We start from the raw sequence: 16,837 nt of genomic DNA, 5'->3' as shown, positions 1-16,837 counted from the left end.
ATTGGTTGTTATTCTCACAACTCGAGGAAAAGCTTCTTCTCTGTGCTCTTTAAATATATTTTAACTTAGTATTTTATTAAAAAGAGGTTTCTCTTTTCCTTGCTAGCGTACATTTTTGTTTACTTTTAGATTTGACATTCCTCCTGTTCTTCGCAAGTATAATCGATAAAACTAGGTTGGACACCAAAAAGGTAGGAGGAGAAGCTCGGCCAAACTCTAATATATGTGTAAGCGCCAATCTATTCTTATTAAATTAATTTCATTCACTACGCTGACTTGATTTTTTGTTCATTTTTAATTTTAAATATTTTAATACATGATCTATCGGTATGATAGACAATATATGACACTTGTATGTACTTGTGACTCAAGGACGTTAAAATATCTTGAAAACACCGCATCAATTACTGTTTTTGAGCTTGTAGTTTGAGCATTTATATTTGTATATATTCCTAAATTCAGTTTTTCTTTTAGGAATATGATCTGTGGTTCTGCTTCATCTGTCGCTAGGTTTACGTTGAAGTCATTAATACTTGTAACATACCATCTTTTGTTTGCAAAATGAAAAGCTAAATTCATTTGTTCCGTATTTCCTCTTACTCTCGTGTTCTCTTTGTGAAATCTTGTATAAGCTCTGATCCAGTACTCAATGAACTTATAGGTTTTTAGACGAATTTGAAGGAAGTTACAGGAAAAATTATGCTGCACTCCAAAATTATGTAAATGAGAGCGATTTTTGGAGATTTGTGAAGAGAATGAAGTTGCAAGATTTTACCCGGTGCTTTTTTGTTCCCGTACTTTTTACTCTCATTTCAGAGTCAATTTGCTGTTTGACATTTTTACAGGGCTTTACATGAAAACTATTAGAAAAGTAGTATCAGAGCCATTATATCATCCATACATATGTATATATACATATATTCATGTATGTTCATTAGTTATCAACGGCCCCAGTTAAAATGACTTCAGTATCTTTGTAAATTTTCGCTTCGCTTTTTTGTCAATAGACTACTAAATCTATGCCTTAAACCATGCTACAAATATCAAAATCACTTGAAATAAATGAGTTCATACATATGTATGTACACACAAACTTAAGTATATATACATATAGGTACAAAGCCGTATGCATGCGCGGAGTTTGCATAATAGGAAGTAATAATCATTTCCTTTTACTCGGTATATGCCTAAATGTATGCATCCATTTACAACAGCAAGTAAACGCAGGGTGCTTCTAATGAAATTAAAAATTTTCTGTTGCAATACACATGCAAGCCCTTCGAAATTTTCTGCTGGGCTATGCGTTACAGCTTCCCAAATTTTACCCCTACCGAAACCAAAGAGCTGGTCGGCGAATTCAGCGTACATGCATAATTGGTTACGTATGTATATGTATGTATGCAGATAATTAAATGCCGGTTTGCTATTCGCGCGACAAACTTTTTTAAAAACGAAGTAAATTAGTACAAAATGTTAGTAATCTTCATTAGAGTTTGAGTAACTCTTTCACTAAATAGCTTTTAGAAACTTTGTCGAGACCTTAAGTTATTTTATTTTATTCAGGGATCACAATATTTGCACATTTCAACAGATACAGAGTGGTGTTGTTTGAAAGTGGGTATTGAGCTAAACTCATTATTTCCAGACAGCACCACTCTGCGGATGCCAAAATGTACAAATCTGTACAAACGCACAAACGCATACCGGAAATTAGTTTGAATAAATCAGCTGTTAACCTTGGGATATTTCTATACTCATTGTATGGTGTATGGTTTGTACTTGATCTGAATGCTTAAATTAAAAAACACACCGATTTGTTCCTGATTATGCTCCTAATTCGTGACACATTGGGCGCGTTTATATTGTCTAACCGTAGACTGTTTGTCCTACAAACGCAAGGTTGAGTAGTTCCGCTCAGTTCAACAGATGACAACTTTCCGCCATTTTTCCATCGTACAATTTTTTCGCTACCTGAACTCAACGTGTTTTGCTCAGCCTAAACAGATGATCGAAAAGATTTACGCCGCTTATATTAAATGTACTACGCTCATAAATGGAGAGTCAGCCCTTAATAAAAATATTATGTCCTGTTTATAAAAAGTAAAACTAAAAAGTTCAAAATAAAATAATGTAAAAAATAAAATAATGTAAAAAAAAAATATTTTTTAACAACAAGCTTTTATTTAACATGTACAAATCCATACAAAAATCACCCAGTAGAACTTGGGAGCATCGTACGATTGCTCGGTGAGTACTCCCTTGGGAGTATACGAATACTCCCCATTGCTCCCTATGCTTCTGTGTATAAGCATGTAATTTTGTATACTCCCTTTAACATTGGATGTCCTAGGAGGGGGAGTAATCCCTTTTACCTCCTAAACAAGCAATCGGGGAGCACACACAGAATTATCATCCCACAAACCTCCTAATGGAGCAATACGGGAGTACTCCCTTAGTTACCTCCCAGAAACCTCCCAAAAAGACAACAAGGGAGTGCACATAGAAAACATCCCACATTCCTCCCTAACGAGTAGTAAGGGAGTACTCCCATAAGAGTCATCCCGGAAGGCTCCTGTACGAGTAATAAAAGAACGTCTCTATACTCCCGAATTCCTCCTCATGGAGTAATGGAAGACTACTCCCACATTGCTCCATAACGAGCATTTTACATAAGCTAAAAAGATTTTGCTTTTTACGCAATTCATTTATTTAATTTTTTAATCATATACATATATACATACTTATGCACATAAATACAAGATTTAAGCTGATTATTACAAAAACAGAAAGAAACATAAATAATTATTATTACAATATTAACTAAAATTAGAAAACGGATATCGAACAGTAATGACAAACTCAAACATTATACATACATACATATATACTTTTATACAATCCACAAGATAAGTGTGGCGAGGATGATTTCCTGGAAAAGTTATTTAACTTGTATTCACCCGGGAGTGGCCCAAACTATTCACGCCTTGAAAAACTTCCGGCTGTACCCAGTAAGTTTTCTGGGCGGGGCAAGATTGCAACGCTAGAACGTAGACGCCTTAATTGCTGGCCCCGTAATCTGAAATATATTTTGAGTTAAATAATACAATCATTTATAAGTTTAAACAAATGCTATCATACATACCAGCGGCTCTAAGGATTTGCTCTCCAATTAATTTCATTGTTTCCTGATTTAAGTTTTTCAATTAGAAATACATATGTATGTATATAAGTATGAATGTACACATCAGTTATCTGTTTTGCTTTCTTCATACATTTTCCAAAAACACAAAATTATGTTGAAGAAGGTGCGTATAGCTCTCCTATCAATTAAAAAGAATACTCCTGGATTGCTCGCTTAGGAAACATCGATTTTTGCTCCTAAGCGAGTAATAACGGAGTACAAAACCAACAAATCTCGCTTATACCTCCGAAATCATGTATCCCGGAGGATACTTTTATTGCTCACTTGGGAGATCTCCCATTATACTCCTAAGTGAGTAATACAGGAGTGCAAAACCGACTAATCTCGCTTATTGCTCCCAAATCATGCCTCAGGGAGCATTCTTTAATTGCTAGCTTAGGAGATGTCCCTATTGACTCCTAAACGAGTAATAAGGGAGTAAAAAGTCCACAAATCTCTCTTATTGATCCGAAATCAGGTCAAGGGGAGTACTCTTTTATTCCTCACTTAGGGAGATCTCCATTCAAGTTCTAGTGGGATATGAAAACACACATTTCAACACACATAAACATATTTTTATATAAACCTGAACAAGACAACATTTAAGAATACATACATATACAATATTCAAACCCAGTAGAACTTGGGAGCATCGTACGTTTGCTCGGTGAGTACTCCCTTGGGAGTATACGAATACTCCCCACTGCTCCCTATGCTTCTGTGTATAAGCATGTAATTTTGTATACTCCCTTTAACATTGGATGTCCTAGGAGGGGGAGTAATCCCTTTTGCCTCCTAAACGCGCAATCGGGGAGCACATACAGAATTATCATCCCACAAACCTCCTAATATAGCAATACGGGAGTACTCCCATAGTTACCTCCCAAAAAGACAACAAGGGAGTGTACATAGAAAACATCCCATATTCCTCCCGAACGAGCAATAAAGGAGTGCTCCCATTAGAGACAGCCCGAAAACCTCCTGTAGGAGTAATGAGAGAGCAATGATAACGAACATTTTACATTAGCCAAATAGATTTGGCTATTTATTAAATCTTTTTATTTAACTTTTTAATCACGTGCATTTGTGCAATATTACAAGATCTCAAAAATAAAACATAAATGATACGTCTTACATAATTGCTTAACTTTAGAATTATATTGCAGAGAAATCATATGAAATTAAAACATAATAATAACAAAACAGTAAGATAAGATTTGAATTGTATTCACCTATATGCACATATAAGTATGTACTCCTATATGATTTCCTGGGTGTCAAGGTTGCTTGCCAGTTCAGGAATCCACCAAGCGGGGAAATTGTGAAGGTGACTTTGCTTATCTGACATCTTTGTCACCCATGCGATGTTTAAACCCGGGGGTCACACTTAAATGCTGACACTAATTTGCGCAATCTGAAAAGTATTTAAGTAATACAATACATACTTAATATATTTAAACAAAAGTTGAAGTACATACCAACGGACTTTTATTAAAATCTGTGTGCTATCCAAATTAAAGTATTGTGTGCTCCTTATGCTTCTATAAGAAATATTTTCTGTTGTTTTTTTTTTGTATGATAAATTTTTTCGAAAACACAATTTTCTTTTGGGCGAGGTGCGTATTGCTCTCCTATCAATCAAAAAGAATACTCTTGGATTTATCGCTTAGGAGACATCACTTTTTGCTCCTAAGCGAGTAATAACGGAGTACAAAACCGACAAGTCTCGCTTATTGCTCCCAAATCATGCCTCAGGGAGCATTCTTTAATTGCTCGCTTAGGAGATCTCTCATTAAGCTCCTAAGCGAGCAATACAGGAGTACAAATCCGAGAAATCTCGTTTATTGCTCCCAAATCATGCCTCAGGGAGCATTATTTCGTCGCTCGCTTAGGAGATCTCTTATTTGACTCCTAAACGAGTAATAAAGGAGTACAAAACCGACAAATCTCTCTTATTGCTCAGAAATCAGGTTAAGGGGAGTACTCTTTTATTCCTCACATAAGGAGATCTCCCTTCAAGTTCTAGTGGGAACAGACAAGAAACACAAATACATAAATATATACATAAATATAGGGGTAATGTAAATGAGAGTATATTGACGAACTATTATGTTGATCGTTTGAAACACAGCTTACTACATGAGTGCAAGTAATACAGTACACACAATACCACGTATACTACAATTCGGCCATCCTGATAATTGAGATCTCCTGATCTCCTTATTCAAATTGATTTTGGCTACGTCCCTCAAACCACGGTCGCAAATTTCCAACTGCCCATACACCAACATACGGTGTCCTCGACTGTTGAAAATCTTCAACATCTTTTACCACATAACGATCATTTTTCAACACCCTTGGTATCATATAGGAGCCTTTAAACTTTGGAATAAGCTTTTTCAACACACCAGTGCGTGAATCAAAATTTTTTAACATCACACAATCCCCCTCTCTAAATATGTTCGGAGGCTTTCGCTTGCTATTTACATACTCTTCATTATATTTTTGCTACTTCTTTTCGTTTTCCAGGGCACTATCTCTAATATCTGCAAGAGTCCTTGGTTCCTCCATCTGCACATCTTCAACTAAATTTTCTCTCAACATATCTAGTACTTTTCCTCGTTGCCTAACCCCAAACAGCGTTACACTAGGATACTCTTTTATAGTCCTATGCAAAGTGTTGTTTAATGCAAATTCAATGGTCTCAACTACATTGTCCCAGTAAACATTTTTATTCAAACTTGAAAGTTTTGCTATCATAGGACCTATGTTTCTGTTAACTGTCTCCACTTGGCCATTTGCTTGTGGTGACCCAGTAGCTATCTTAATATGTTTAACATTTTCCTCTCTTAAAAAAATTAGAAATTCAACTGAGGTAAAACAACTAACTCTATCAGACACTATTGCTTTTGGACGGTTATACGACCGAAAATAATCCTTTAGTACACGAATTACTTCTATGGTTTTTGTTGTTTTCGTCGGATATAGTTTTACAAATTTTGTAAACGCATCCACCACAACCAGTAAATGTTTCATTGATCTTGAATTATCAATCGGTCCAAAATGATCTACATGTACTACCTCGAAAGGTATACATTCTTTTGGTATAGCATGCAAAAACCCTTCTTCTCGACCACGCTTAGCTGAAAACGTTATACACTGCAAACAGTTTTGTATATGATTCATAATTTTTTGTTTCATCTGAGGAAACCAATAACTTTTAGAAATAAGGTCCATTGTTTTGTTTATTCCTAAATGTCCCATCTCGTCATGATATTTATATAAGACATGGTTTTTCATATCTACTGGAACACAAAATAAAACCAACCCATTTTCCTTTTTTCTATAGACCACCCCATTACGCATTTCATAGAAACCATTTTCTTTTTTCTCTAGCAAATTACGCAACTCCTTTAACTTCTGGTCCTTATTTTGACAAATAATATATTCTCCTCAAATGTATTACTTTCTAAAACTAAAATATTAGTACAACGACTAAGAGCATCCACATGCTGCCTGACCGATGTTCTAACACATAATCATAATTTTGAAGTTCTAACGCCCACCTAGCTATTCTTGGGTTCATTTCTTTTTTATTTAAAGTCAAAGTTAACGAATTACAGTCCGTAATTATTTTGAACTTCAAACCTTGCAAATAAACTCTAAACCTTTTATGTGCATATATTATGGATAAAGTTTCAAGTTCGAAACTATGATACTTCGACTCTGCCTCACTAGTTCGCTTACAAAAATAAAACGCCGGATGCATTTTCCATCTTTTTTTCCGTTGCATTAAAATTGCCCCAAACCCTATGCAACTTGCATCACAATGCAACTCTGTCTCATCATTCGGATCGTATAAAGCTAAAATAGGCGACAGCAACAATTTTTGCTTAAGCTTTTCAAAACATAACAATTCGGCTTCCCCAAACTGGAACTTTTTGTCTTTTTTTGTTAAATCATATAAAGGTTTTGCAATTAAAGAAAAATCTTTTACAAACCTCCGAAAATACGAACAAAGCCCAAGAAACTCTGAACAGATTGTAGCTTGGTTGGAATTGGGAATCTTTTAATTGCTTCATCCGCTCTAATACCATCTTCTGTAACAGTATATCCAAGATATTTCACTCAACTTACCGAAACCTCACAATTATCTAACCTAAGCTCTAAATTATTTTCAACTAACTTTCGAAAAACTTCTGCTAAAATTTCTAAATGCTCTTCTAGACTCTCCGTAGCTATCATTATATCATCCAAATATATAAAAACCTTATTTTGTTTTATCATATCTGAAAATATATTATTAACAAGCCTTTTAAATGTTAACGGAGCATTGCGTAGCCCAAATGGCATTCTCAAAAACTCAAATTGTCCCAGCGGAGTTATAAACGAAGTAAATTTAATCGAATCTGGATCCATAAAGACATGAAAAAACCATTTTTTAAATCCAGTTTTGTAAAAACCTTTTTATACACTAACCTATCAAGCAAATCATCTATCAGTGGTATCGGATAATTTTCCTTCACTGTCACCTTCTTAAGAGTTCTGAAATCAACACACATCCTAAGGTCACCAGTTTTCTTTCGAACCAGTACTATGGCCTTATGATGTTTTTCTCCAAATACCCATCTAATAATTTCTGAAGTTCACCTTTTTCACTATATGATAAGCTTCCAGGTGGGCAACTGAACGGTTTAACATTACTTAGCGTCAGTTTCATCTGAATTCTGATCCTTGGTTTTGCAGGACGTAGCCACTCAATGTAATATTTTTTAAACAACGTAATAAGTTTAGTTCGATCCGAAAAACGGACATCGTCCCCCACTTTAAGATTAACATCATTATCAACACTTGGAAAAGTTGGCAACAACAATGTGTCAAACAAAGATTCACTAATATTTTTCACATTATCTCCGCACACACTTTCATTTACATCTTCCCTATTTTCACTTACATTATTTGTTAAGATTTCTTTCTTTTCTCCATTTTTCTTGAATTTCGTATTATTTTTTTTAAAAACATTCTTTTCTTCACTTTCACAATCATTATTACTACAATCATTCTTACAATTAACACATTTTTTACGATCTTTATACTCAAATTTAGATTCACCCTCACACTTTAACTTTCCCGATCCAACATTTTCACTATCATATCGTAATATTTTAAATCCTCCAACTTTCAAAAAATCTCTACCCAAGACTGCATCATAGCCCATTGTCCTATCAGCTACCACCACGAAAATTACTAAAAGCTCTTCTCCGCCCAATATTGTAGAACACGAAAATTTTCCATAAGTTTGGACTCCTGTTTTATTTAAACCAAAAAATTCAGAATAAACATTTGAAAATAAGATAACATGAATTTTCCTAGGAACGCTAGACTTCCGAATAAAACTAATAGGACTTCCGGAATCTATCAAGCAGTCTAGGGAAAAACGCAAATTACCAAAATTTCTAACAATAAATGAAAAAGACCTTACATATTCGTCCTCCTCCACATGATGTACTTCGTTCTTACAGGCTTCCTTCTTACGGTCTGGACACTCACTGACACGATGCTCTTTACTTCCACAGCCATAACAACGACGCATAATGACCCAAAGAATTGCAATTGTAACACCTCACATCGGCACTTTTGGTAACAGTAGTATTCGAAGACTTTACCACCACTTTTCTCTGCGTAACCTTCGAAAATGCTTGCAGCAACTGCGTTTTGCTAGTATAGCATTGCAAATACCCCTGTACGCGCAACTGTTCATCCATAATGCCATCTATAATATATTCCACTAGCTCATCCTCTTCCAGCTTCAACGGATTTGCCAACATAACTTTATCATTGAAGTATTCATTGAAGCTTTCTGTCTGTTGCTACTTACGCATCTCAAACTTTCTACGTAAGACCAGTTTGCTTTGTTTTGTACCGAATGCTTCTTTTAATTCACTGACTAGCTGCGCAAAACTTTCAGCCACAAAATTCGATTTGGAATACAGCCATTGCTGTGCCTTGCCTTTTAATTTTCCCATCAACAACAAACGCATTGTATTTTCATCAACAGCATACATAACCATTACACTCTCCATATGCGTCACCCACGTATCAACATCATTACTACCATGATACTCTGGAATCAACCCCCTTAAATTTTCAAACGACATATTTTCTGAGTTATCTTGCATGCGAAGAGGCAGTTCTGCACCCGCACGGACACCAGCACCCGAACCTCGTCGTAAAAACTCGTTCTCCCTTTCTAGCAACTCTTTCTCCCGCCTTAACAACTCCATTAACTGCAACGCCAACACCACAACCTTCACTATCTGCACCATTTGTTTGCTGCTTAGAAACAAAAGTAGAACTTTCGTCTTCTTGAGGCACTAGTACCTCCTCGGATACGCTTTCAGCACCATCATCTAATAACCCAGTACAGACAATGGGACAAACGCCACGATGCATCGCGATGACTTCTAGGCACTTCACTTATACGCAACGCAAGTGTGGCCTTGCACCCTGATGTAGGCAACTTTAGTTGCCTTAGCCACTCACGCAACTGAATCATCGAATAATCCTTAGCGCAAATTGGTTCTTCCATTATAAAAAAATTATCTTTTCGGTATATGTATCTTTTGTCTTTACAAACTTTTTCAACTATCGCTTTCTCAGCTCCTCTTATATAATATCAATTCCTTTACATTTTTAACAGGACACCCGTTACCTCCCTTAATTCTCTACAGGACACTCCGTTTCTCTCAAGTTTTTTGAACGCCACACTTTTTCTTCCTTCAGTTTTTTACAGGACACTCTTTTTCCCTTTTAAGTTTTTGAAAAAACCATTTCCTTTCTGAGCTGCACACAAGACGTTATTTTTCTCCTTTGCAGGACACTCAATTTCCTTCTTCGGCTTCTTACAGAATACTTCTTCTCGTTTCAATTTTTCGTTCTTCAATATATTTCGCAGTTTTTAATATTTTATATAGCTTTTGCCAAGAAAAAAAAATTAAAATTTTCTTTTGAGAAAAATTATTAAATGTTCGCCTGATCCCTACTTCTGAGCTGTAGGATGCCCGGGATAAAATCAAATATGTATATTCAGTTCGACGATCACATTTATTCTGATTATAGGTAGGTAGGTTGTCGCGGTCGTCTATAAGACACACTTAGGCTCAGGGCCCATTGTGATGCCGCATGTTGGGTCAGCAACTCCCGATCCCTCCTAAAACTATTTTGAACTTTGAACGAATTTTAGAAGATCCCTGATTTCGACGCATCTAAGGTCCTCCAAGTTGTCGAAGAATTGCCTACCGAGAGTGGAGAGTCTTCGTCTAGATAGAGCAGGGCATTGGCACAACAGGTGGAGAATCGTTTCCTCCTCTTCTTCATCTTGACAACTTCTACAGAAGTCATGTGAGCGTAGGCCAAGTCGATAGGCGTGCTTGCCAATTAGGCAGTGTCCTGTTATGACGGATACTAATAATTTAATATTGGACTTATTTAGACTCAGTAGTAGGCCAGTGCGGTTGGCGCTGAGCACCGGCCATAATTGTTTGGCAGTTTTGCAGGTGATTTCGTCCTGCCACCTTTCGTTCGCTACTTTAGTGAGCCTCTCGGAGATAAGTAGCTTACAAGTTTGCAAGGGTATTCCTATTTCGTCATTTATATCCTCAAAAGGAAGTTTCGTGCCAAGTCGCGCCAGTTCCACGGCCTTACAATTCCCCTCTATGCCGCAGTGTCCCGGAACCCATATTACCTTTGGGCGAAATGACTAAGCCATCTCGTTAAGAGATGCGCGGCATTTCATGGCTACCATGGAGGTTGTCGACTGCTTCGTGAGGGACTTTATTGCCGCCTGGCTGTCAGTGAAGATGTAGATATCAACTTGGGGTATCATATCACACTCTACCAGTTTCGTGGCCCTGTCGATTGCCATCAGTTCAGCCTGAAAAACGCTACAGTGGTCCGGGAGACGAAAGCTGAGGGAGATTCCCAGGTGATGGGAATATACACCTCCTCCAACCCTACCCTCGAGCTTTGAGCCATCTGTGTATACATGGATGGACTCTCCACTACTTACAACGTCATGCTTCCACTCTTCCCTTGAGGGTAGGAGGGTCGCGAACGCTGTAGCGGGTGCAGGTTCCGGAAGTGCATAGTCCACCAATCCGGGTAGCCCCGGAACCTCCGTTAATATTCTACCGTGACCATAACTGGTATTTGACCACTTATTTAGAATATTCATTCGAATTGCCGCGCCACTTGCGACTTGTTTGGCATGTAGGTCACCCGGAAGAAAATTCAGTAGGGCATACAGTGCCTTGGATGGTGTTGTTCTCATCGCACCAGTTATGAGTGTGGACGCAAGCCTTTGAACCTAGTCCATTTTTTTGAAGTTTACACTATACCGTGATAGAGAATTGGCCTAACCACCGCCGTGTATAGCCAGTGTATTATTTTGGGTTCCATCCCCCATTTTTCCCCTATTGCTCTGCTGCAGGAATATAGTGCCACTGTTGCTTTGCGCACTCTATCTGCAACGTTGGGCCCCCAATTTAGTTTCCTATCTACTATGAGACCTAGATATTTGGTCTCTTCCTTTATTGCGAGGGTGTTGCCCTCTAGGATTATGTTCCCGAGATCAGGTATCTTGTGCTTCCTGGTTAACAGCACAAGGTCTGTTTTTTCAGGATTCACTCCCAGTCCTCGCCTGTTACACCACAGGGATAGTTTGTTGAGGGATCTTTGGATCAGATCTGTCAATGTTGAAAGATGTTTACCCGAGATAGCTATTACAATATCGTCGGCGTATGCAATTATCTGACCGCCAATGTCTTCAAGTTCCCGAAGAAGGCTGTCTACTGCTATATTCCACAGGAGCGGTGATATTACTCCCACCTGGGGTGTACCCCTGACGGGGAACCATTTTATTACTGATTCACCTAATCCTGCGCTTATTTCTCGGCCGATTAACATTCGTTCAATAAATGAGGTTAGTGAATTGCTTACTCCCAGATTTATCAGAGATGAGATAATCGCTGCAGGAGATACATTGTTGAAAGCACCCTCGATGTCCAGGAAGGCCGCGAGGGTGTATTCTTTGTAATAAAGTGATCTTTCAATTGTGTGCACTAAAGAATGGAGTGCTGTTTCGACTGATCTCCCTTTGCTGTAGGCATGCTGGGCTGCCGAAAGTTTGCTGCCCACCTTGTCTCTAATGTGCCCATCTATTAGTCTCTCTAGAGATTTCAACAGGAAAGACGACAGACTAATTGGTCTGAAGTCTTTTGGTCTCGTGTGTGTAGTTTTCCCTGCCTTGGGAATGAAAACTACTCTTACCTCCTCCCATTTGTGGGGTATATAATTCATTCGTAACACTGCTTCAAAGACTGGTACGAGTATGGGTGCAATTATTCCTGCTGTATGCTGTAGATCAGCGGGAATAATGCCGTCTGGTCCCGGAGATTTAAACGGTTGGAAGCTGCTAATAGCATGCTTTGTGTTCTCCTCGGTTATGATATTCGCTGGAATGTCATCATGGTTGCCTATGATTCGGGTATTTGTGACTCTACTGTGGAGGCAACCCGGAAAGTGCGTCTGTACAAGAAGCTCTAGAGTTTCTTCGCTGCTAGTTGTCCAATCACCATCCTCCTTGATGAGGTAGCTAATATTGCTGGGACTCATAGATAGTATTTTGCGCAGTCTGCTGGCCTCCGAAGTACTTTCTATCTTCTGACAGAAGTTCCTCCATGAGGAGCGCTTAGCGTCTCTTATTGCATACTTAAATCGGCGTTGCCAATCTTTAAATTCACTCCAAGAGTTGGATCTCTTAGCTTCATTAAATTTTGATCTGCATTCCCTTCTGAGGGTTGCAATTTCAGTGGACCACCATGGAGGTTTTGGTTTCCCACTTGTTGCCCTGATTGGGCAGGCTAATTTTGCTGCACGATGAAATGCTTTAGTTATATCGTCTACGACGTTATCAAGTTGATGTTCCGAGTTTATTTGATTTGTGAGGCCGGAAATATTATTAGAAAATATTGTTTCAAATTTTTTCCAATTTGTTTTTCTGCGGTTTAAGACCACTTGTTGTTTTCTTACTGGTACGTATAGGTTATAAACGACGTACATGTGATCCGAAAAGGAGTTGTCTTTTGTGACTCTCCAGTCATTCAAGAGTTCTGCCCCCTGCTCATTGACACATGTAATGTCAAGGACCTCCCTTCTAGCAGACGTCACAAAGGTAGGGGTATCACCTACGTTGCTAACCTGTAAGTTATTGCACATAATGAATTCGAATATCGACTCACCGCGTTCATTTGTATCTGAGCTGCCCCATATGTGATGATGGGCATTCGCGTCCGCTCCTATGACCATCGGAGTGCCGCGTCTAGAGGCCTCCATTACCGCGCTCCTTAAGGATTGTGGTGGAGGTAATGTGTCTGCGTCGTGGGCCATATATGAGGAAGCCAGCCAAATAGACATTCCGCCTGATTCCACTGCTATGATGACGTTGTCCGCTTCGCTAAACTGTATCAAGAGAAATGCATTAATACACTTTTTTATCAATATGCACCACCTGGGTTTACCTTTGTCAGTTACATAGAACAGCTTGTATCCCTTCATATTCAATCCACAAACCCGATCTTTTATGACCCAAGGCTCCTGGATGAGTGCGATCTCCTCTTCTCTTTCGGCGAGACGGAGGAGAAGTGCGGCTGAGGGCGCCTTGCAGTGGGGGAGATTAATCTGTACTATCCCCACCATCAGTTTCGCGTGCTGCTGCTGGACAGCCAACCACAGTCCGGTTGACGTCCTCTTCGTCAGAAAGGGGGAGGATATCCTCCCCTTCTCCTTCCACCATGGTGTCGGAAAAGTCGGAGTGGTCCCCCGCCCCCTCTTCTAGAGTCACCCTCTCGAAGAGTTCGCCGACCATTCCGGAGGTGGATGCCACTTCGTCGTAAGTAGCACTTTCCACTGCGCTCGCTTCGTCGGTAGGGTGTTGTTTCCCAGACACGTCCTGCCGATAAACATGGAGGTTCAAGGCTTGGAAGCCATAATTTATCCTCCAGTTTTGGTTGGCTAGCGGTTCTACTGATTCCTCGTTGAGGACTATTACCGCTAACCTTCGCTTGCCATCGATATCGCCTATCTTTGCTACCTTCCAGTCGTGGGTGGGTAGCTCGGGGTTGCCCATACGTATCCATTCCAGCACTTCCTGTGGGTCGGTGTGGAAGTCTGGAATCCAGGCCCTGGATCTGGGCCGATTGGGAATGTCTTCCCGCTTTATCGCCTCAAGGCGTGCACCCGGCCAGACCTCGCCTACGCGACTGATGGCCAGGGTGTATAGGTCGACGGATCTCTGGTCCGCGCACCTTGTCAATTTGACGCGGTTTTTGGAACCAACCGGCGTCCGCACAACTGGGGGTGGTCCTGGGTTTTCCCCAAGAACCTCCTTATAGACGGCCCAGAGTCGCCTGTTGACCAGGTCCCAGTTTTGTGGTGATATTGCACCATCAAGTGAGCTGCGGTCTATCACAGCCCTGGTAAATGTGCCCTTCGCCGCGTCCGCGAAAGATCTTTTCTGCAGCTCGTCCGCTGTTAAAAAGGCGGATACCCTTGTTCTCTTGGGTTCCGAGCTTAGCTCCCTAGAGGACTTCCGCTTGCCTTGAGCAGACTCTTGTTTGGCTTTCGCCTGGTGTTCAGCCATAAACTTTTCGGCCCAATTTCTTGAGTCCAGCTCTTCTGCGGTCAGTGCTTCTGGCTTCTTATCCCTCAGTCTCTCCAGGATTCTGAGGGCTGACCGTCTGGTACGATAGTACCTTTCTGATGCACTAATGTGCTTCTGGGGATGGCTGCTGCCCATCGCTACATTAGTGCCAGAATGGCGCACCTCAGAGGCCGCTGGCTTGGCCATGCGGTCTGATGTCGCCGACGCCGCTTTAGGGATTGCACCTGTCGATGTTCCCTTGCCTCCTGGAGTGGCGGGGACGGCAGCAGGGCTAGCTTGTCTTGTGACAGGGCTGCCCTTGCCTCCCGAAGACCTATCTGCGAGGGTGGGTCTGCTACCAGCACCGGACGGATTAACATCCTCGCTAGCTTGTCTGAGGACATGGCTAGACCGGTTGCCGGAAGGGGGCCTCGATGCCGTTGAGGCAGTCCCAGAGGGGACAGAGCGTATGCTCAGCCCTGGCTTGGCCACAGACTTTGCACCGCTGGCTTGCTTGGTCTTGTCCGAGGACAGACCGGACCTTCCTGATTCTGATTCTAACTATACATTTTTCAATTCAAAAACTCTTACTCGTTAAATTATTTTTTCCAACGAGTCACGTACACCTGCTCCCCTTTTTCTATACATTCAACGAACCAAACAGGTATACGCCCCTTTGAATATTTATACACAAATCCATACAAAAATCAGAATGAAATATATGTACAAGTATTTTCCTACTGGGAAAATAGGTAAGCACCTTGCGAGGTAAGCCATGCTTTCTTTCAGTTTTTAGTACCAAAATTGTCATCATGGCCAATGTCATCTACTAGTAAAGGGCAAAATGAACACCTCCGAAGACACATTACGTTGTCAGTTGCAAAATAACGTGCAGCCGAAGTTATTTCCAAGCACCGAACTACTCCGAGCGACTGCTCTGCATTACACGTAACATACTTTGTAAAGCGGCTCAGAAGTATGTCTGATACCAAATGTACATTCTAAATTCCTACTTACATAAGGCGGCCATGCCTTTGTAAAAGTAAGGGACGTTCGGCAGGGAAATGGTAATGACTGCCAGGTGAAGAGTAAGTTGCTAATAAGGTATTATTACGTGCTCCTAATTCCCACTGGGTACATATACAATATTCAAACAGACAAGAAACACAAACACATAAATATACCCACCATGCAAAACATGAGAAATAGCCCACCATGCAAAACATGAGAAATAGGCAACAATCGTCAATGGCAACAAATTGGCGACTCACCGATTTATTGCTGTGGTGACAAATCGGCAACATCACTTCATTCATGTCAATTTTGAATAAAAAAGTTCTCAAAAATTCCGAAACTTATGAATATGGCGTCAATAGTATTGGCCAAAAGCATCTAAATTATGCCCAAGGACAAGATTGATAAAATAGGAAGCCTCACAGCGAGAAAATGAATTAATTCCGATTGTAAGTTGCAATTTGGTATACAGAAAAATAAATGAAGTATTAAAAAGAATAAAATTATTCCAAATATCGCCTGAAGCGATAAGAAAAAGACTCATTCAGGCAATAAGAAAACGACTCGCCCAGGCGAGTTGCCTTCGGCGGACGTTTTAGAGCGACCGGTAATAGGAAATCGATTCGATGGCAATATTACCGGCAATAAATTTGTTTCCGAGGGCGACACGTTTTCTTATTGCCGGCAACACAAATTGTTTGGTGGGAGGCAACAATCGTCAATGGCAACAAATTGGTGACTCACCGATTTATTGCTGTGGTGACAAATCGGCAACATCACTTCGTTCATGTCAATTTTGAATAAATAAGTTCTCAAAAATTCCGAAACTTATGAATATGGCGTCAATAGTATTGGCCAAAAGCATCTAAATTATGCCCAAGGACAAGAGTGAAAAATTAGGAAGCCTCACAGCGAGAAAATGAATTAATTCCGATTGTAAGTTG

The sequence above is a fragment of the Rhagoletis pomonella genome, unplaced genomic scaffold, assembly GCF_013731165.1.
Source record: "Rhagoletis pomonella isolate Grant_MI unplaced genomic scaffold, Rhpom_1.0 Rhpom_scaffold_00032, whole genome shotgun sequence".
NCBI lineage: Eukaryota > Metazoa > Arthropoda > Insecta > Diptera > Tephritidae > Rhagoletis > Rhagoletis pomonella.
The sequence above is the reverse complement of the archived record's forward strand: the minus strand, read 5'-3'. Positions refer to the sequence as shown.